This window comes from Anabrus simplex, chromosome 9 (assembly GCF_040414725.1).
Source record: "Anabrus simplex isolate iqAnaSimp1 chromosome 9, ASM4041472v1, whole genome shotgun sequence".
NCBI lineage: Eukaryota > Metazoa > Arthropoda > Insecta > Orthoptera > Tettigoniidae > Anabrus > Anabrus simplex.
Window position 1 is genome coordinate 103,922,932 of NC_090273.1, and position 21,662 is coordinate 103,944,593.

General features: G+C 40.1%; 1 long non-coding RNA gene across 1 annotated transcript in view; it reads right to left on the reverse strand.

The window, feature by feature from the left end:
- Positions 1-21,662, reverse strand: part of LOC136881206 (uncharacterized) — a 986,266-nt gene that overhangs the window by 889,288 nt on the left and 75,316 nt on the right. The gene's annotated exons all lie outside the window — the stretch shown is intronic.

Below are 21,662 nucleotides of genomic sequence, written 5' to 3' on the forward strand. Positions count from 1 at the left end.
AACCTGGGTTTTTCTGCAGTACACTAGACCACTTGTCTCTTATTTTATCCCCTACCTTGCCCCTAGCACTTTGTATGTTATTCTCAGCTTCCTCAATTACAGAAAATTGCTGTTTGAGATTGTTTCCTTTTTCCTCCATTTTTGTAATGGTGACTGGAAGAAATGAAAAATTTGCCTGAATATACGCAATGTCTCTCTGAACACTGGAACAATCATTTAACAGCTCTTTGACAGACGACACACATGCAGAGTTGTCCGTTAAAGGCAAATTGTCTATCACAGTCATGATTTCCTCAAGATGTTCTGCATAATACAGGACAGCTTCCACCCAGTAACCCCAACGGGTGATGATTGGCTGTGGTGGAAGGGGAATAGAGGGGAGTTTCTCTCGAAAGATGGCTGTTCTTGATGGAGCCTTACAGAACACTTTCTTCATTGTTGAAATGTGAGTATTTACTGCAGGAAACTCGGCCCTAGCTGTTTCTGCGAGTCTATGCAAGGCATGGGCCATGCAAGTAACATGAATTAAAGAAGGATAGAAAGTTTTGAGGAGAGGTGCAGTGGCAATCATGTAAGAAGCAGCATCGGAGACAAGGAGAAGGACTTCAGAATCATCAACACTCCCAGGATACAACAATTGCAACCCCTTATTGATGAAGTATGCAATGCTTTGACTATTGACTTTCTCAAGCTGTTTAGAGCAAAGAAGGTGAGCAGTAGATGCGTGATTGGGTTCCAGTTTTCCTACTATAAGGTTAGCAATGTACCTGCCCACAGAGTCGGTGGTTTCGTCCACACACAACCATATGCAAGACTCCCCAATATCCTCCCTGATTGACAAAATGACCTCTTGTAACAAATATCTATGTAGTTTTTTTTAATGTAGATGCTGATGGGATGTGCTGCTTGGTGTATTTCTGTAAAAAAATCTCTAAAAACCGGATTATGCACAGCATCCCAGGGGATATTTGCTGCAACTAGGGCTCTACACATATCAGCATAGAAACCATTATGGGTTGTAGGAGATATAGTTTGTGTGAGCAGAGTCTGTCTAATGTGACTGGCAGTATCTGCATGCTGCTGAAGGTGGCATTTTTTCTCATATGAAATCTAAAACACAACAAAGTGATGTCAATTAGAGACTAAGCTGAGGAATAGAAAGGGTGAGCTATTGAATAAAATTTGTAATTTTGAACTATTTAAATTAAGCCATTATTACTCTAAAGTTCATTAAGAACAAGAACACTAAAGTCCCCGAAGGGCCTTGGCTTTCAATAACAGTTGCTGCCCAGCTCATGGCCTGCAGATATTGGGTGGCATGTGGTCATCAAGATACATCCCTCAGCCATATTGCCTTGCCTCCGTGACCCCTGCCTACTGTAGCTTCTCAACTGTCCTCACGATGCTGGGTCAACACCATTTGAGACCTCATAGATTTCTAAATTACTGCGGGTACTGGAAATCGAACCCACATCGCCTGGACTAGGTCTCTACAATTAATTAGAGAAGCCAATATCAAAACCTTAGTTTTAGATTAAAATTAAATTTAAGATATATGCACATACCTGTTTATTACAGTACTGAGAGAAAATAATATTGCCATCAAAAGTCATCCCTGGAAATTGTACAAGCCATTGTTGTATAAGCGCACCCTTAGATGATTTCGTTTTAGGCATGATGAACTATATTCACTTAAACAGATGTTCTTTCACTGGCGACTTGACACAGTATGTCCCTTCTTACTACCTACTCCTTGTTCTTCCTAGATAAACCTCCACCTCACCCCGTCACTCGACACAGAACGTCCTTTACTACCTGCTCGTTCTTCTGAGCTAATCCTTCACCTCCACCCTTCACTCAGCATTCCTTTGGTGACAGTTGTCTGGGAAGAGCACATTTCTGTGAAAAACCCACCCTCTGCTGTTCTGCTCGTTCCAGGGATGTCCATTGTGTGATTGTAAAAATTACAGAAGTTGAATTTTATTTTTAATGTAGAAAATAGGCATTTTTAGGCACTAAAATAGTAAAATAGGCTCTAAAGGTTCAAATAGGCATTTTAGGGCACTGTAAAATACTATTAATATAAGGGATTTATCATGAAATGTCAACATATTTTTTTAAATCATGTTATTTCATAAGGGACCAAATAGCGATTTGCCTTAAAATCCCAGGTCTACCCATTACTTACGAGTGAACCCGTAGAACCTCCCAAATAACAAATTATAGCAAGCAAATTTGACATTCACACTCAGTTCCCATACTCAGTAACTTTTCCATGATCTCCAGGTTATACGATTGCCACTAAATTTCTCTTGTTACCGGTTTACTGGGAAACCTACTTCCAATTTCTGTTTTATGCTGCTACCTGATAAGTATATTTATAAATATGGAAAGTACAATACCGTTATATTGTGAATTCTTAGGTTGGCTTGTATTTTTGTTGATTATAATGTGGTGTAATGAATGCCAGAATTTAAAGTCTTTGTACTCTTACGGAAATATTCTCTCAAAATGAGTACTGTAAGTAATCCGTTAACAATTCTAAAGTACTTCCTTTATGATTAATCCTTTGCTGGCAGGACCTGGTGTTTACGGTACATTGTATTCTCCGATATGGGTTATGTCATATGTGTTTCTTTCATTAAACAGTCTCAGTCGCATTCTTGGCTTTGACGATATGAAAATTACTGTGGTGTGAGCAATGCTAGTAATGCCATTGCTTATGCGGCCAGTCCCTGTTATGATTGGTGTGAAAATGTCACTCATAGGGTCAGAGTGGGCTTGACAGCAACTTTAGGCTCGGGGAGGAAAGCAACGGCAATCTACCTCACCACTCATTTTTCTAGCATGTCTTATCAGGGACGCCTAGGCCATCTTCGATAGCTGATGGTGGAGGTTTTGAGGAGTTGATTATCCAACACAGGCTAACACATCTTTTATTAATGCGAGGAAATGAAAACTAAAGTCAGTCAGTCCGGCCATTCTATCCGGTCAATAACCTTCATTTTAACTGAAAGGTATTCATGCACAGATTTGTCATCAGGTACTATAAATCACTTAACTTCCGCCTTCCTCAACTCATTTGATTGTTTCAATTTTTTGCCTCTTGATGCAACCATGCCTTTGGTTCTAATTGAGCCACGGAGTTCATTTTGGCCTAAGAACACTCAGTAGATCAAGTGCTTTAATTTGAGATATTAACTACTTAAATTGGTAGATTCTGAGAAAAGTTCTGAGTACATTTGTCTCCATGACGAAGATAGTTTAAGGACTTTTTACAGTTCGGCGCGCAGTGTTGTTCCAAGGAACGTTTAATTCAATTTCTTTGTGTGATGTATTTTCAAGTGTTTTGTTGACATGGTATTACATTCTATTGCCACAGCAGATCATGTGATTTATTTCATTCACTCGAAACATTGCAAATACATCCGCGAGGATAGTAACGAACAACACTATACTTTGTACATTGCGGGCGGAGCCAGCGGGAAACTGCTAGTAAATATGATGTAAATGCACGAGAATGGAATATTTTGAAGAAATATAATTGGTAAACACAATTTATTCAACTTAAACCAATATCTGAGGAAAGCAACGGGAAACTACCTCACTCCTCATTTGCCTAGTACGCCTCTTCAGTGACTCTTAGGCTATCTGTTGATAGCTTTCAGCGGAACTGTGAAGGATACCCAACATACATACATACATACATACATACATACATACATACATACATACATAAACCAAGATCTCATGTTACTACATTACATTGCACACAAAAGTAGAACAATTTCTAGTTTCATAAAGAATGCAACAAAAATATAAAAGATGGGTAGAATATATACGAAGTTCTGACATTTTTAATAAAGTTCTGGAATTCAAAAAAGAAAAAAAATCATCGGATCTGCCATCTTGAATCCGGGCTTGATCCATACCCAGGAAATGATGTAGAGGCAAAATTTCACCAGGGGATTCCAGCAGGTATACATTTTCGTACGATACCATCTCTTGGATTAAAATGAATTCAATATTTCCGTATATGTTGTGAGCACTTAGCAGTCAATTACTAAATGAAACATACATACATCTTCATTACAGACCGTTATGCCTTTCAGTGTTCAGACGGCAAGCCTCTGTGAATTTAATAAATGGCGCCACAAACCTCTGTTTGTTTGTTTGTTTGTTTGTTTGTTTGTTTGTTTGTTTGTTTGTTTGTTTGTTTGTTTGTAACTAGTTTTGTGGTCTCGTTTACTTCTCTAACTCTTGTTAGAAACTGAGATAAACCATCGTCGTCTTGGTCTCCCTCTACTTCTCTTACCCTCCATGACAGAGTCCATTATTCTCCTTGGTAACCTATCCTCCTCCATTCGCCTCACATGACCCCACCACCGCAGCCGGTTAATGCGTACACCTTCATCCATCGAGTTCATCCCTGACTTAGTCTTTATCTCCTCATTCTGAGTACCTTCCTGCCATTGTTCTCACTTGTTTGGAAAAGAGGTTCCTTCAGTTCCAAATAAAGCAGTAGACAGTACAAATAACTGACGGGACAATTAAGATGTGGCAACTTTCCGCAGTTCGGTGATTGTAATAACAGTTCAGAATGTACAAAAAGCTTAAAAATAATTCGTGATTACGTTCAAAACGAATACAAAGTGCATGATTCAATCCTTGAGCAAAGAACTTCCTTTGACCGGAAAATGGCACGAAATGGGTTTTTCTGGAGTGTCTACACGCTGATAGCGCAATAATAATAATAATAATAATAATAATAATAATAATAATAATAATAATAATAATAATAATAATAATCATAATCATAATCATAATAATAAAAAATATAATAATTGTACCGGGTGGTACACCTCCATGCCGCTAATTCAAACTTTGCGCCAGTTGAAACTCCTCTACTGGAGGAAGTCTGAACTTTATCTACTGCGTAAATTTTCAAGTTTCTCAGAAGATGTCACTACTTGTAAATTTTGAAGTTTCTGAACTGGGTCGTTTTCGATGTATTTTTGTTTTGCCTGTAGTAAGAAGTGTGGACATTCTCTTCCAGATGGCACTACTGAAGAAATACAATTATGCACCCTAGTGCGAAGTGAAGGAACTATGTTTTTGGAGAAATTTTGTGTTTATAAGTTTGTTCTTTGTTAAATTTCTTTCAGTTATTGTTTATGTTGGCAATATTAACCCCTTCCTTCCGCCAGGTTTGAATTTAGCCAATCCCGAATTTCTTTAATTAATTTATGACCAATCAGGTGTATCTTCTTCAACTTGGATATGTTGCTTAACCCTAACCAATAAAATTCTTGTGGGAGGGTGTTCTCATTCCTGAAACGCCTCGAACCTTCCGCGAGAGTATATAAACTGCTGATTTTCGGGTCTCCGCGCCACTTCAGTAACGTCTTTCAGTGTGTAAAGTACGTAGCAGGGGGCGGGAAGCGCCTCTTTCTTCGGGCAGCAGTTCAACCACAAGGTAATGGCCGTTTAATAACTTATTTTCTTGCTAGCTCAGCAGTTTAACTCTCGGGGCAGGTCCGAGGCTTTTCCACCATGTAACTTTTCCCCTAAAATGTAAAGACACTTAGTATCTATTCTATCTTTCAAACTACTTATTGGGATAGAGAGTGCTTAACCCTCTCCAGCTCCCCATTCATATTGCATTGAGGTGAACTTATTTTCACAACCGTTTCTTCCTTAACGTAATGTAAATTGTCTTCTCATATAAGTCACCTCTTTAGTATGGGATTAGCCCTTGCATTAACGGCCTAGTGCCAAGTAGGTTTTAAACAAAATTTATTAGGAGTGCAGCTTCGCCTCCTCTCAAATTGGTATTTTAGAGGCCAGGTAATTAACCTGTTTCTTTAGTTAATAGGCCTCAGTAGGTTGGGTATTTTACCCCTGTTTTCATGTCCTGGGAGGACAACTTGAAAGTGGAGTTTGGTGTGGCCTTTGATAGGCTGGAACTTAAGAGCGGGTGCTCTTTTGAAATTGATTTTGGATGCCTCGAGGAGGCTTTATTTTGTAATTGGGAGCAAGTGTTCCTGAACATGATTGCGGTCTTCTGCCCCTTTGTCGAATCTTGTTTTTGGGTAAAGTTGGGCTAATTGCTCAAGAATTGTGAATCCGGGGCTCGAAGCCCAAATTCTGTGAATACTGTAATTGTACATTTGTTGCCTTGCTACTCTGTACCTGCCATTCTTGTTATTTCTTAATCTTTAAAAGAAAATATAACCTTGTTAAATTTTATCTTAACTTTAATTTCGTATTTTGGGACCTGTTCACCCCCGCACCTTCTTTCACCTCTGCCGTTCCACAGATACCTCGGAACAATAATAATAATAATAATAATAATAATAATAATGAGAAGAAGAAGAATCGTATGGCCTCGGCTACCGTGTGCAGACATTTTAATTTGACGCCGTCTGGCTGTCTGCTCGTCAATTTCGACGTTACGTTTTACTCTAGGACCGCTAGATGGCAGACGGAGTAAACCGAATCTCTCTTGGGCGTCTATAGTTGAGTTTTATTAATTTTGTCGGGTAAAAACTAAATGTGTCATCAGAGATCTTTTACATTCTGACATCGTACGATATGGACTATCGAATGAACTTTTTACGCCCTTAAAATTTTCTACAACCTCTGCCGGGTTTGAACCCGCTATCTTGGGATCTGAAAGCCGACACTATACCACTAATCCACAGAGGCACGTACCGCAATAATTTTTTTGCTAGTAGCTTTCCGTCGCACCGACATTGATAGGTCTTATGGCGACGATGGGGCAGGAAAGGGGTAGAAGTGGGAAGGAAGCGGCCGTGGCCTTAATTAAGGTACAGCCCCAGCATTTGCCTGGCGTGAAAATGGGAAACCACGGAAAACCATTTTCAGGGCTGCCGACAGTGGGTTCGAACCTACTATCTATCGAATATTGGATACTGGCCGCACTTAAGCGACTGCAGCTATCGAGCTCGGTGCTACCGCATTAGTAGAAGATGAGAGTGGGTCTTATGGATCACCCGTCTTCAAGCCAAGATCTCTCCCCTTGGGATAGTTACGCCTTAGCTCTTCTGAATAAAACTATGAAACGTTTCGCAATCGATCAAGCGGTTCCTATTTCTGCATTCATTTTTAAACTCCGTATATGATTACATGTGTAGATTCTCTCAAACTATGATCAGTATGCTGTCATTTTGATAGAGTATATTTTGTCCGACACATTTAATTGAATTTCTAGACGCCCGGCTGAGTGGCTCAGACGGTTGAGACGCTGGCCTACTGATCCTAACTTGGCAGATTCGATCCTGGCTCAGTCCGGTGGTACCTGAAGGTGCTCAAATACGTTAGCCTTGTGTCTGTAGATTTACTGGCATGTAAAATAACTCCTGCGGAAGAAAATTCCGCTACCTCAGCGTCGCCGAAAACCGTAAAAAAATGTAGTCAGTTGGACGTAAAGCCAATAAAATTATTATCATTAATTTCTAGACACTTGTCTATGTTCCAATTGAACAACTCTTAAACTAACATCTTTCTCTTCGTTGACATTTACGCCGTTAATGGAGGTCGGCACTTGGGGATGTGACCCAGTTTTAAGGACGGATGCCCTTACTCACACGAACCCTGTATTGATGGATGTATCCATTATTGTTTATTCCCGTGGTGCTGGTTGTGTGGTGTTTTGTATCTAGTTCGAGAGAAATCTATTAAGACGAACACAAATATCCAATCCGTAAACGATTTGATTCAACTGTAGAAAATTTAAATCACTTCTCCGTTCAGGAATTGAACCCGCCATCCTCTGAACAGAAGACCGGTACGCTTATCATTCAGGCAAGACGTCGGACTTTTGTATACGTAGATGACATTATCGATAATGTGTAATCATATACTTTTGTTTGCTACGAAGATGTTTTAGACATTTTAGTTAGAAACTATGGAACTTGATACTAAAGAGATCAGTGTTCGAGTATGAGGATTTGGTGATGGACAAGGGGGCATATCTCTGTATAACAGCCCAAACTGATGCAAATAAACTACAATCACCAACGTCGATGTGCCTAGTTGTCTATATGAGGCTACGCAGGTAGTATCTCCTATAAATCCGCCATCTAATTGGATTTACAAATAAAACATCTTTTCTCAGTGCTTTTTAAACAGTGGTTTTGTTTCAGTGACTACGTCTAAATTGTAGTTGCATTGTAGTATTTTATTGTTTTAATGACAACGCACAGGCATCGGGCATTTCTGGATGTGGTGTTTATTTGCCTACAATTGCGTTTGTATTTGTGTGCATTTATGTTAACCTGTGCGTCATTACAAACCTCTGGCGAGTGAAAGCTAACAGCTGTAGCAGTGTCAATCAATGACAAACTCAATTTGTCTGGTTGCTAGAATGGAAAGGGATGGCACACCGTGCGATGTGGAAATACCAGTCCGTTCTTTTCTTACGCAAAAATTTAATTTTAGAATAGAATAGAATAGGATTACTTATCACCTGCAGGATAACACAATCAATCAATCAATCAATCAATCAATCAATCAATCAATCAATCAATCAATCAATCAATCAATCAATCAATCAATCAATCAATCAATCAATCAATCAATCAATCAATCAATCAATCAATCAATCAATCAATCAATCAATCAATCAATCAATCAATCAATCCTGATCTGCATTTATGGCAGTCGCCCAGATGGCAGATTCCCTATCCGTTGTTTTCCTAGCCTTTTCCTAAATGATTTCAAAGAAATTGGAAATTTATTGAACATCTCCGTAAGTAAGTTATTCCAGTCCCTAACTCCCCTTCCTATAAATGAATATTTGCCCCAATTTGTCTTCTTGAATTCCAACTTTATCTTCATATTGTGATATTTCCTACTTTTATAAACGCCACTCATTCTTATTCGTCTACTAATGTTATTCCACGCAATCTCTCCGCTGACAGCTCGGAACATACCACTTAGTCGAGCAGCTCGTCTTCTTTCTCCCAATTCTTCCCAGCCCAAACTTTCCAACATTTTTGTAACGCTACTCTTTTGTCGGAAATCACCCAGAACAAATCGAGCTGCTTTTCTTTGGATTTTTTTCCAGTTCATGAATCAGATAATCCTTGTGAGGGTCCCATACACTGGAACCGTACTCCAGTTGGGGTCTTACCGGAGACTTGTATGCCCTCTCCTTTACATCCTTACTACAACCCCTACAACTAAATGTGTAATGGAAAATGTACAAATAATTACAAATTTACACAGGCCTACAAGTAGGCCTATACATCTTCATAGATTTTCTAGAGATATGATACATACTACAGGCTATTCACATAATAATTTGCATCGCAGTGGAAGGGTGATGAAAAATGTTAAGTGACCCTTCAAGCTGATTTATAGTCCTACAGTGCTACTCTTGGACAGGTGGATTGCAAATTTATTCCTTGTTCACCTGATTGGATCATGAAGTGAAATCAACCCCAGTACAGCCGGACAGTCCACTTTACTTTTCAAGCATTCAGTTGCTAGCATTAAGTTCTCACATTTTCGGCGCGATGCCAGCGTATTCCAACATTTTTTTACAAATTCTTCTCACCTGCTTGACGAGAGTGGCCTATCCATGTATCCAAAACTAATTCACTTCATGAACCTTATTGAACTCTCTGGAGACGGTATAGACTACAGTATGTATACGGTAGCAACACCTCACAACCATACTCGAGGGAGGGTCTCACCAGAGAACAAAACAGTGTTTTGACACATGCACTGTCACTGAATTGTTTAAAATTTCTTTTAATAAATCCGAGTAGTCTGAAAGCTTTCTTATAATATGATCAATGTGTTTCTCACCATTCCTGTTACTGAGAATTACACCTAGGACATTAAATCCCTCCACTCAATCAAAGTTGAAGACACAAAAATAACTGAAATTTCCTTGTAGTAGTTCTCATAGTGCTGAAACCAGATAGATCTTTTTCTTTTTACAGTTGGCTTTCCGTCGCACCGACACAGATAGGTCTTATGGCGACGATAGGATAGGAAAGACATAGGAGTGAGAAGGAAGGGGCCGTGGCCTTAATTAAGGTATAGCCACAGTATTTGATTGGTGCAAAAATGGGAAACAACGCAAAACCATCTTCAGGGCTGCCGACAGTGGGGTTCGAACCCACTATCTCCTGGATGCAAGCTCACAGCTCTGCTCCTCTAACCGCCAGATGTATCTGAAGGAAGATTTGTATGAGTAGTCTTGACTGTAGAAGTCCTATTTGGTATCGAATTCTTCATCCGTAATTTGTTCTGTAACCTACAAGAGACAGTACATTTGTTCAATCCAACCTCTCATAGCATTAATGAATTTTAAAAATTTTGGTCGGGAAGTCGATGGCATTCATACTCGAGCCCTGGTGGTGTTGAACGTTTGAAATAATAATGATTCTTATACTTCTCGATCCCGCATCAGGGTTGCCGTATTGTGGATGTCGAAGGACTGTTGGATGTTCCTCACGTAGGATAATCTTTTCCGCCCATTTCTATGTTTCTCATCTATTTTGCTTTTTATGACCAATTTTATTAAGCTCTATTTGTCATTTCAGAAGGTTTAGCTGAAATAGGACGCTTTCCCGCAATTCTGCAAGAATTAAGACTTCATATGATTTTCTGGCATTTCAGAGTACCTCCTCACTGGTGACGTAGTCTACTTATGGGATCTTGGATATTCCGGGATGGATCCACATTTCAAAGGCCTGAAGTCCGGTGTCTATTCCTCGAAACCGTGAAGTTGCCCTGATAATAGAAAGTGTCCCGAAAAGTTGACAAGTTTCAAACTGGAAATCATGGCTGCACATAACAGGTTTCATTTCAGAAATAAATAAAATTGAAAATTAAAAATAATTTAAAATTTAAAAATTAAAAATTCAAATTAAAAATAAAATGAAGTAAAATAAATGAAATAATATAACTAATAAAATAAAATAAATAAGTAAACAAGTAAATAAATAATTAAATAAATCAATCAATCAGTCAAACTACACAAGGCATACACCACGCTTGCAGAAAACTGTACGTCTCAAAACACCTGTCAATTAATGTCAAACAAAGACACTACAACGCAAAAGTCAGACCGTCAATCCTCTACACGGCAGAGTTCCTATCTCTAATAAGACCCCACTAACAGCCCTCGAAGTACAATAACGAAAGTTCCTGAGAAAGATAGTGGGACCATATATTCTCTCAGATGGAATCCGATGGTACAAACCAAACCATGAACTCTGCCAACACCAAGAAACCCTCACAGATGCCATCAGAGGAAGACAGCTGGCTTTCTACGGACACTTAAATTAGATTCCCTCACGCTGTCTTAAATGATCTTCAAAGTAGGCAGCAAGGGTGAAGCCACTGGATCGCTGTGGATTCAATAGATAGATAAGGATCTTGGAAAACTTAATATTAATCATGCCATAATAATTAACGGAAATAACTACCTAACATCCCCTACAGAAGCAAACCACAATGAGGCCAGGAAATTGTCCGAGGATTACTGCGCGAACAGAAAAGCTTAACGTATCAAAAAGGAAAGAGCAGCCAAACCCACCATCTACAACACCAGAAGCGGCAAACATCGACAACACTGCTAAAGCACAAGCACCTTGGTCCACACGTAGCCTTAACGAACTTAAATATAAATAAATAAATAAATAAATAAATAAATAAATAAATAAATAAATAAATAAATAAATAAATAAATAAATAAATAAATAAATAAATAAATAAATAAATAAGACCAACCACATGACACGGCGAGAATTGTTTCTCAGTGTGGTTACATCTATCGCGTTCATAAATTTAAATACCTGGGGGAAATTCTCACTCCCAATTGAAATGAACGGGGACATTAAAAGACAGGGTGAGGACTATGACGTAACAGTACACTTCCAAGTCCAGTTCCATTCAAGCTAAATTAAAACATTAGTGAACAGTGGTCAGAACGGAGTGCGTTTATGTAGCACAAACGCTGACAAATTTGGCAGACTCATACCTTCACAAAAGAAAAGGAAGTTCCTTCAAAAACTCTTGGGCCCGAAAAAGTTGGAAAATGAACTACATATTTCCCTGTTGAGATTGAACAAGGGCATCTAAAAGGACGAATCAAGTGAGGTTGGCCAGAAAAATACTACTCCTACATGAAAGGTGGAAAACACGGCATGGGGGGCTCACACAAGTGCACAATGATCTAGCAGAAGTGGGTGTGAAGGAGGAAGAGATACAGGACAGAACAACATTTAGGAAATCAGTTGTGGGAGTGAGGGATGAACCAGAAAAGCCAACGGCAAGGCCAGGGAACATCTCGGCGGAAGAATGAAAAAGAAGCCAAACATCTTCGGAGAGAGTGCATAGAGAAGGGCATTAGTTTGCGTGACAGAATGGCTAAGATAGCTGTATCGATGAAGAAGAAGAAGAAGAAGAAGAAGAAGAAGAGAGTGGCTTTTATAACAGTCTCTGGGGAAAGAAGAAAGTTGACAAAGTAGCTGAGGATCTGAGAAAGAAAGGATGGACAAAATCACAAAAGAACAATTCATGAAAACTATAGAAATTTCACAGTACCAGGTGTATACCAGGTGTATGCATAAGTATTTTCCAGTTTTACTAAGAGATGGCGCCAGCGAACAGCACGCAACGTATGAATTTGACACGTGAGTTTATTGGTCTGACATCAACCTACCAACACACAAAAGTTGAGTCCGCCAAACACTAGCGTCTGTGTTGTATCGTTCAGTGAGCACGTCGACGTTTGTGCCCGAGAAAGAACATTTGCGTCACGCATTGCTTTTCTTACTTAATCAAAAGGAAACGGCTGCGGAAAGTCATCGTTTGCTGGTAGAAACATATGGTGAACACGCTCCAGCGATAAGAATATGTGAGATATGGTTTCGACAAGTTAAACGTAGTGATTTCAATGTCAAAAACAGTGAACACTCTGGTAGACCACAAGAGTGCAAAGACTCTTGAAACCCGGCGAAATTGTTAATGCACAACGCTGCCGCCAACAAATTATTAATTTAAATCACGCATTGATCGAAAGACGACAAGAATGGGCAGAAGACATGGCAAAGTGATTTTGTTACACGAAAATGTGACGTTTCACACAGCAAAACGAGTAAAAGACACCTTGAAATCGCTTGGATAAGACATCCTTCCGCACCCGCCGTACCGCCCAGACCTAGCACCACCTGACTATCACCTCTTCGCATCAATGGGGCGCGCGCTCGCAGAACAGCACTTCCGCAATTTCGAGGAAGTTTGAAATTGGCTCGACAAATGGTTTGCCGCAAAAGACAAGCAGTTTTTCTGGCATGGTATTCATAACTTACCTGAAAGATGGGCGAATTGTGTAGAAGCCGATGGCCAATATTTTGAATACGGTAAACAAAAATGAATTTTCCTTGAAAATTACGTGTTTTCTTTACCACGAAAACCGGAAAAATTTTATGCATACACCTGGTACTTAATGACGTACTGAATTACAAGCTCAATAAATTAGAAGTACTGGAAAGAAGAATTACAAAAACCATACTCGACCCGCTAAGAACTACAGGTCTCGGGAAATCAAGAAGTAATGATGAAATATATTCGAACAGAAACATAACAGATACAACGCGGAAGTGCCGACTGATATTTTCTGGACATTTATACAGAATGGATGATAACAGGTTAACCAAAAACAGATCTTCAAATATCTTTGGAACAAGAAGTCAACAACAACCTGTATTCATGAAGTCAAGAAAAATTTCTAAAGAAACAATATAAGAGAAGCAGACGACGACGAAGAAGAAGAAGAAGAAGCAGAGATTTTTTAGAAATAAAGTATTAAAAGTCGAAGAATTCCGAGGTCGGGAAGGGAAAGAAGACAGGCACAAATTCGAGAAATGAAAAGGAGATATAGTGAGCGGATGAAGGATTATTGGAGGGAAAAACAAAAGAAACAGCAAAGGATGGAGCATTAAAATTGTCACATGGTCCCTAGCAGACCCTAACGGAGAAAGAGAAAAATAATTACGGGCAGATACACCTTTTTAAGGAGACCGCAGAAACCTTGGGTTAAAAATCTCCTTTGAAAAAACAGAATTCGTAACAAATATTATTAATGCTCCAAAATTTTTGAACATAAAATACGGCAGAATCAGTTGAGTAAGTGAATTCAAGTATCTAGGTGAAATAATACAGCCAAACGGCTTAGGTAAAAAGGCAAACAAGAATAGAGCTCACAAAATGGAACTGACTTATCAATTAACGAAAGACTTTTACAAGAAAGAACACATTCACTGTAAAAACAAATGTGAACACTGTTATAAAACCGGATTGCCTTTATCAGCGGTATGTTTTTCAAAAGGAGAAATTAAAAAATTAGAAAAAAGGGAATGTACAACGAAGATACATGGACCAAGAAAAGTTGGGAGTACTTGATGGGAAAATGAAATGCCTTTGGCTTTTAGTGCCAGGAGTGTCCGATGACAAGTTCGGCTCGCCAGATGCAGGTCCTTTGATTGACGCCCGTAGGCCACCTGCTCGTCGTGATGAGGATGAAATGATGATGAAGACGGCACATACACCCAGCCTCCGTGTCAGCGAAATTAACCAATTATAGTTAAAATTCCCGACACCGCCGGGAATCGAACCCAGGACTCCTGTGGCCAAAGGCCAGCACGCTAACCATTTAGTCATGGAGCGGACCTTGATGGGAAAGAGTAACAGCGAAACTAAAAAAAAAAAAAAGTATCAGATGCGGTCAGGAAAAGAAGAATTTATTTTCATTGCCACTTGGATCGAATGAATCCAAAATTATTTTTCCTACGATAAACTTCATTGTTATTCTGTACCGACAATTTCATATGGAATAGAAAATTGTACTATAATTATCCACCTAGTCAATACAACTTCGGTAGTTTATAAAAATATATCTGACCATTTTGGCAAAAGATCCAACACACAAATAAATAGGTTCATCGAAGTGAAAAAGGATTTAGGAAAAGTACGAAAGCAGACATACTATAAAGGCCTACATCTCGCAATAGGTTAGAAAGTTTGGATTTTTTTACGGAAACGTCAGAAAGTGTGCAGCTGTCAGGACAGATGAAAGAAGCAAAGAACACAGCGAAGGGATATTAGACAGGCCGAAAATCGAGATAGGAGAAAAAATAAAGACATTATTTTACGTGGCCCATATATGGCCGAAGTAATAATAATAATAATAATAATAATAATAATAATAATAATAATAATAATAATAATAATAATAATAATAATAATAATGCGGATGGTTGGTAATAAAATCTGAGACTTGTGAGCTCTTTTCATTTTACACACTGCTTGTAATACTCTTCTCTCACATCCTATGTAATACAGAATATTACAACTTTTGAACACTAGTCGTCTACAAGCAGTTAGGCTGATATTAACAGGTCACTAACAGTATGTGAGAAATAGAATGGCTACAATAACAATCTCTGGAGAAAGGAGGGGAGGAAAACCCAAGTTGAGAAAGAAAGGATTGACAAAATCACAAAAGAACAATTCATTAAAACTATAGAAATTAGTCTGTACATAGTTAACATCGATATACTTTACTTTTCTCTAATAATTCTGCTAATTATGATTAACTGTCCTTGAAATAGAATGTAATTATCAGTGCTCAAGCAGCCTCTCAAGAAATAATTTGTAATTGCTTAGATTTAAAGATATCTCCCTCTTAAAGAAGGGTTGGAAGTGTTATATTTCAGAAGTAACATCCGGCTAACGTTTTGTAGCAGAGACGTGCCAAAGCTTCCATGTAAGCCCATTTACTTACTCCACCATTCCCTACGAAACAAAGCTGTGTGATTTGTGATCTTGTAAACAGGAAGGCTTCTGGCGTGCTCTGTAATGTATCTACCTCGTCTTCAACTCTGAAATGTGATTCATTGCAAGGGAGAGAAAGAAGGATAACTTTAAAACTTGGGACAAAGTCGCCAAGGAAGGAGAAGTCAAACTTTTACCGATAATATATCCGGACGATGAAGGCCATAGCAAGTTTTATTCCAACACTCAGCCAACAGAATGAATTGATCATTTTGAAAAGGAATCGAATGTCATCGCATCATTTTTACTGAAGGGCAATTTATTTTCATTTATTGAAATATTTTTCTATCCACGTCACTAGGCACATTAGTTTTCGGGTTGTTTCTATATAAGTTAATCATAACAAAAATACCCATATGACATTCCAAAGAAAACAGTCAATTCTTTAGAAATGTTAGAAACACATATTGAATGATTTTGTTTAATAAAATATGCACATTCTCTCTCGTACATAGTCTTAATAAACTGCTGAAAGAACTAAGCATGCAACATCATTAAGGGCTGGCACCAGGGTATAATATGTGCATACTGAGGAGTTGTTGTGGTAGTGGTTCATTTGACACGGACATCGGGGATCGGATGGCGCTCGGGAGGCCTGTCCGTGTGCACTCTCTTTTGACTCTGCATGCAGTAACCGTCGGCACCGTGGTGTAGGGGTAGCGTGCCTGCCTCTTACCCGGAGGCCCCGGGTTCGATTCCCGGCCAGGTCAGGGATTTTTACCTGGACCTGAGGGCTGGTTCGAGGTCCACTCAGCCTACGTGATTAGAATTGAGGAGCTATCTGATGGTGAGATAGCGGTCCCGGTCTAGAAAGCCAAGATTAACGGCCGAGAGGATTCGTCATGCTGACCACACGGCACCTCGTAATCTGCAGGCCTTTGGGTTGAGCAGCGGTCGCTTGGTAGGCCAAGGCCCTTCAAGGGCTGTAGTACCATGGGGTTTGGGGGGTTTGGATGCAGTAACCGTGCTGAGGTTAGAGGTGAACAGTGTTTGCAACATTCATTCTAGGGTAAAATCATGTCCCGCCGGCGAATACGTGCTCCCGTTGAACAACTTATAATAATTTATTTTTACGTCCCACTAACTACTTTTACGGTTTTCGGAGACACCGAGGCGCCGGGATTTTGTCCCGCAGGAGTTCTCTTACGTGCCAGTAAATCTACCGACACGAGGCTGACGTATTCGAGCACCTTCAAATATCACAGGGCTGAGCGAGGATCGAACCTGCAAAGTAGGATCCAGAAGGCCAGCGCCACTCAGCCCGGCGTTGAACAAGTACAGTCATTTGAACGGGGTCGTATTTTGGGCCTGCGGGAAGCTGGATGGACGTATCGACGGATTGCTGTACATTTTGCGCACAATGTATGTTGCTGCTTTCAGCAGTGGCCTGTGAAACATTCCCACATGGGACAGAAAAAACGCAAGAGCTATTTTGAATCTTTTTCGGTATCGAAACCATTTCGGAATGTAGCTGTTTCACAAAACACCATGTTACGGTTACTACTCAAATTTATTTTTGCGTTAACTCGTCCTGTACTGTAGTCTTTAAGTCACTAGTTTAAATATGTTTAACAAGTATAGTACAATAACAAGCAGAATGGGAACATACAGTGTTTCACTTAATAAATCACATACTCACAGCAGCATTCGTGTTGTGTCGCTGTTTGGAACGAGAAGCAAAACTGCTCTTCCAAACAGTTATTTTGAAACTGTTTGGAGTTCGAAACGGAACAGTTGAAACTATTTCATGCAAATAGCAGTTTAGCCCACCTTTACAATAGACCAGGCTCCGGACGTCCGCGTATTGTCAAGTTCGACGCATTGTGCGAGCATCGTGGACAAGCGAACATCATCCAGGAAAGAAATCCGGTAACATCTTGCACCTGCTGAATCACCAACTACAATTGGGAACCGTCTGCTTGTAGCAGTATTACGACCACGTGTGCCTCTAGCCAGGCTCCCAATAACACCACGACACCACGAAACACGGTACTCTATTGTCGTGAAAGTGGCGACTGGAGTGGGGAACAGCGCTCTGTTGTCTTCAGTGACAAGAGTAGGTTCTTTCTGTCTTCAAGGTGATGGACGTACAAGTGTACGGGGTAGACCTGGTGAGCAGTTTATTTCAGAGTGCATTCACCCAGATCCTACTCCAGGCTTCATGGTGTGCGGGGCGATCAGTTACAACCCGTGGCCACAGTTGGTGTTTCTTTACGTTTCGCAGACACTTTGGCTTAGGTCGACATGAGAAAGTTCCGAGCAGGAACACCATTCTGTTATGGGTGAACAGTTTCAGAAAAAAAAAGTGGTTGGAGTGTGAAAACGAAGCCGCCTGGTAGGCCTCGTAGCGTCCGAACACCAGAGACCGTCCGTGCAGTGAGACACGCCGTTACGCAATCTCCTCAACGTTCGGTGGATGAACGTGATTGGACCAACCATAGAGCTTGCTGTGAGACTTATCTGGAAGCTGTAGCAGCTGACACCAGTGTCCTGGCAAGTAATGAAGAGCACTTTCATTTGTCACGCTACGTTAATACACAAAATTTTCGGTACTGGTCCGCAACCAATCCTCAACAGCTACATGAGCGACCTCTCCACAGCGAGCGTATTATTGTTTGGTGCGCTGTCGCTGATTTCGGAATTGTAGGCCCTTACTTTTTTGAAGAGGAGGACAGAACTGTAACAGTAACATCGGATCGTTACGTACAACTGTTACGCAACTACCTGTAATCGACACTCACCAACTTAGAGAATCCTGCTGTGTGTTTCCAACAAGATGGTACCACTGCACACACACAGCCAGCGCGTCGATGGGTCTCCTCAGAGAAATGTTTCCAAGACGTCTCACCTCCTTACGGGGTGACGTTCCATGGCCAGCCCGTTCCCCTGACCTCGCCCCGTGCGATTTCTTTCTCTGGGGATATTTGAAGGATCGCGTCTTCCGACGTAAGCCGCGAACACTACATGACCTGAAAGCTGCCATCCGTGAAGAAATCGAGGCAATACCACAAGACATGCTCAAGCGACTCATGCGGAACTTGAGGGAGAGGCTTCAGAGGTGCATCGAACAGGACGGTCGGCATTTGGATGACATTATTTTCAAAACCTAGTGTGCAGTGTATGTGACGCAAATGGCAAACACTGCTGTTTCCAACTGTGCAATAAATCTTTAAAAGGCTTATTGCGTTTATTTGCGTTTGAAATTCCTCAGGTATTCCTGCCGCACTCTGTATATTCTGTGCAAACCAGCTATATCATCTGGAGAAATATAAACAAAACGAAGGAATATCTGGGTCCAGTGAGCAGGAATATTCAGTAAGAAGTAGGATGGACCACCGCATGTATTACACAAACCAAATCTAATATGCCCATGTGTAATATTCTCTACTTTATTCGTAAATTATTTAAAGTCAACATGGGTTCACTGCAAACTAAATTTAATGTGTCTAAAATTGGAGATTTCATTACAGAGAACACGTCGGTGCTGGAAGTACGGTACAGTGACAATAGGTTTCAAGCAAAGGTAACCTGGGACACGCAAGTAACAGTCATTCCAAGACACAGCTAGTACCTTGTGGTTAACGAAAAACAAACCCATATCGTTACAATATTCTTTTGTATAAAAGTAACTTTGCATTGTCACAGACCTCAGTTCTAATTCCCTTTTCTTTTTACCTACCGTCCATTCCACCATCATTTCTCCACTTAATTTTGGCTCTCCTTGCCAGCGGAAACGGAAGTTACTTGAACAGGAAGCCACCATAGAGGAAGTATGATAAAAGACGAATTTTGATAGAGAGCGAAGAAGTACATATTGGCTCCTGTAAAAGTTGGGAAGCGTGCCTCGAATGTTTAATGTATAAAATGAAGGGGGCTCTTTCACGGCAGTTTCCGTTCAAGATATCAGCAGGATGGCTCACTCAGTTAGGTCTTGAGATGTAAGTTTTCCGAGAAACCTATAGCAATATTAGCTACAACGTATTATAAACACTTCCTCTTGTGCATATTTCATCAAAATGTAAACGTTAAGTCGTCTTTCACTCCATTCGATTATTTACTAAGCTAATAAAGTATATTATATTGTCTAATACAGATGAAATTAATTCCCAAAGACAAATACCTCCTGTGCCCAAAGTTACCGAATTCTGTCACGGCACAGACGGTTGTAATTTAACTCCTGAGAAGAATTTGGGGATATTTTCGTTTAAGGAGCTAATGGGTTCATACTTCGTTTACTATATTGTTTTCCTAATGTATTTAATTCAGAAGGATCCTTGTTAACTTTTTCTGATGTTAACTTCAGTTTGAGATAATTTTGTGCTAATTTCAGTACTTACTAATTATCAATTAATTGTTGTTTATCGCCATCATGGATAACTTTATAAGAACTAAATACAACGGCTTTCGCTGAATACGTTATTATCTGGGGAGAAAGTGAGGAACAAGAACAGTTGAGACTCAATGAATGGAAGATTAAGTTCCAGGAATTCAGTATCAAGATTTGCGAAATAAAACAGCAGACATGGCAATAAATAGAGAGGGACGACCAGTGAATATCATGTTACGAAACCGTCCACTGGAAAGTGTGGAAAACTTTACGTAACTCAGCAGTGTACTAGAAATGGCGAATAGAGTGCAAAAGTGTTCTCACTATTATTAGCAAGTAAGAACACTGCTCTGTTATTCCAAAGTACCAACAAAATCAAAGCCGGTGATGTTCAATCAATAATTCACAGAGATTTTAACATGTGGTATCGAAATCTTCACCCTCACTGTGAAGGACTCATCAAGGTTACATGCATCTGAGATGAATTTCCTGATACACAATTCAAAGAACAAAAGTGGACAAGTTAAGGAATGACATCGTTAGAAAGGGGGCTGGGATCGGGTCAGTATGTCCAGATTGAGGTGGTTCTGGGATGTAATGAGGATGGAGCCAAAAAAGGACAGGTTAACCTGCAGAGGCATGTGGCAGGAAAACGGATGGTGGGAAGACCAAGAAACTACCGGATGCGCTTGCGACTACGCCACAGAGACATGTCCGAAACATTTGCGGGAATAAGACAACAAAAGTTTGAGGATACATTTCAAACGTTGAATTTTGAACAAAATAAGGTCCATTTGTAAAAAAGCGCTCGATCAGGGCTAAAATAATTTTCAATAAATGGAAAATTCTGAAAATTTGAACACTTTTCTAGAAAACAACATGGCGACCTCCCTTGTTAGTGATATTCCCACTATACTTATCAAACTGGAAAATTAGAATATAATATTCTGATGTTCTTATAATTATTTGAAAAAGTCAATGTTGTGGTAACATGGCTGAGGATAGAGTCAATTTATTTGTAAATTTCTATAGGAGTCCACCTCTGTGATATAATGGTTAGTGTGATTAGCTGCCATCCCCGGGCGGGCGGCGTCGATTCCCTGCTCCGCCACGAAATTTGAAAAGTGGTACTAGGGCTGGAACGGGGTCCACTCAGCCTCGCAACGTCAACTGAGTAGGTGGGGGTGGGGGGATTCGATTCCCATCTCAGCCATCCTCGGAGTCATTTTCCGTTGTTTTCCACTTCTCCTCCAGGCAAATGTCGTGATGGTACCTAACGTAAAGCCACGACCACTTTCTTCCCTCTTCCTTGTCTATCCCTTTCGATTTTTTCAACCCCCACAAGGGCCCTGTTCAGCATAGCAGGTGAGGCCGCCGGAGCGAGGTACAAGTCTTCCTTCCCATTTGTATCCCCCGACTGAAAGTCCCACACTCCAGGATACTGCTCTTTAGGTGG